The sequence below is a fragment of the Bos mutus genome, chromosome 3, assembly GCF_027580195.1.
Source record: "Bos mutus isolate GX-2022 chromosome 3, NWIPB_WYAK_1.1, whole genome shotgun sequence".
NCBI classification, from domain to species: Eukaryota; Metazoa; Chordata; class Mammalia; order Artiodactyla; family Bovidae; genus Bos; species Bos mutus.
The window spans coordinates 108,403,867-108,405,846 of record NC_091619.1 but is presented as its reverse complement, the minus strand read 5'-3'; positions in this window follow the sequence as shown (position 1 = coordinate 108,405,846).

Below are 1,980 nucleotides of genomic sequence, written 5' to 3'. Positions count from 1 at the left end.
CCTAGTCCAGACAAGTATCGAACTTATCCCCTTTCTATCAGAAGCAGAAGTGTGCATTCACTGCTCCAGTTCTCTTAAAGTTGTTACACAAAAGTTAAAGCTTGTCTCACGGATTCTGATATTTTTCACTTCCAAGAGTCATTCATTAGAAACAGGAGCCTACACATCTTATAGGCTCAACTGCTTTATTTTATCAAGTAAGACAAACTTTATTAACCTAGAAACTAAAACACATTTATTGTTAGGAATTGCTCATGAGTACATTTATGAAAAGATAAAGACTTTGGGCTGCAAGTGACAGAAAACCAGGGCAATGTAAGTTACGTACAAAAGAAAATCTATTGGCTCACATAATTTGAAAGTTCAAGAGTTGGATATCACAAATGGGGATGACTGGGGAGGGAAGGTGTCAAAATTGTCATTTTATGACCTAGACTGGAATCTGAGTACTCTATCTCCTGGGCATTGCGATTAGGTCAGTGATGGTCATTTGATGGAATCAGCACTTTGCCGGAATTTTTTTCCTAACTTATCAAGAAATACATTTCCATATCCAGTGAAAATATTCTTCAGGCATGGGTATAAAATAAAGACATTATTAGAAAAGGAAAAGCAAAAGAATTTGTTACCAACAGACACACTAAAGGAAGTTCATCAGAAGGAAGCTGGAACATCCAAGAACGAAGAACAGAAATGGTAAATATTTGGGTAAACATAATAGACTATTCTTCTCCTTTTGAGTTCTTTAAAAATATTTGATATTTGACAAAGAAATTATAACACTATCTGATGGTTTATAATTCTAATACATGAAGCAACTATAACAAATAGTGGGAAGAGGACAAAAGGATTTATATGGTAATAATATTTCTACATTCCACCTGAAGTGGTAAAACATTGATTCTAAGTAGGCTATGAAAAGTTACTTATGTTTACTGTAAACACAAAGTGATCATTAAAGAGATACATAAAAAGAGATACGTCATAAACGCAATTGATAAAATGCAGTACTAAAAAATGTTCGAATTAGTCAAATAAGGCAGGAAAGGGGAACAAAGGGAACAGAGGAAGTAATAAAATGGTATACCTGATTACTATGTAACTGGATTAGGAAGGCCAGAGTAACTGTTGAAGAAACTTTAGTTACCAGTCTAGTATTCTAGTGAGTTTAACTGTAGAGTATATTTATGGACCAAAGCAGCAGAGGAGTCCCTTTTGACTTGGACGTCACATTTGCAAACGGCCTCATATTTAGCCGTTTGCTATCATCTCAGAAGTATGTTCAAAGACAGGATTGCAGTAAATTCACCATGGAACTTTAAAAATATTTTACAATCCTATTATGACTTGAGGAATAGCACAAGTGTTTGATTCTATACTATTATAGTGTTGAAATTTAATTTTTTAAGTAGCATTTACAATAGCCATGATTTTTGCCACACCGTTTTGAGATTATTTTAATGCTAACATAGTATTGGCTCCTCAAAACGGAAGAAACCTGAACACCTTTCTCTTACTTCTGGGGATAATTCCTTTTTATCGGGAATTTACTCTGTACCTGGTATTTTTACTAAGTACCACTGCCTTGCTAATCTTCACAAGTTTACGATGCAAACACTAAAATTATCCCCGCTTCTAGGACGAAAGTGAAAGTCGCGTCCGACTCCTTGCAACCATGGAATTCTCTAGGCCAGAATACTGGAGTTGGTAGCCTTTCCCTTCTCCAGGGGATCTTCCCAACCCAAGAATCGAACCGGGATCTCCTGCATTGCAAGCGGATGTCTAGGACGAAGACACTGGGATTTACACAAATTGCCTATAGAGCCGTCACTCAAATTCAAGAAACCTAAACGCCCCTCCTGCCGCCGCCACGCCCACCGGCTTTCCAGTCCCAAGGTCGCCTTTTCAAGGGGGTGAGCCTGGCCGGATGCACTGCGCAAGCTCGGCCGCAGCGCACGACGGGAAAGGGGCGGGGCCTAC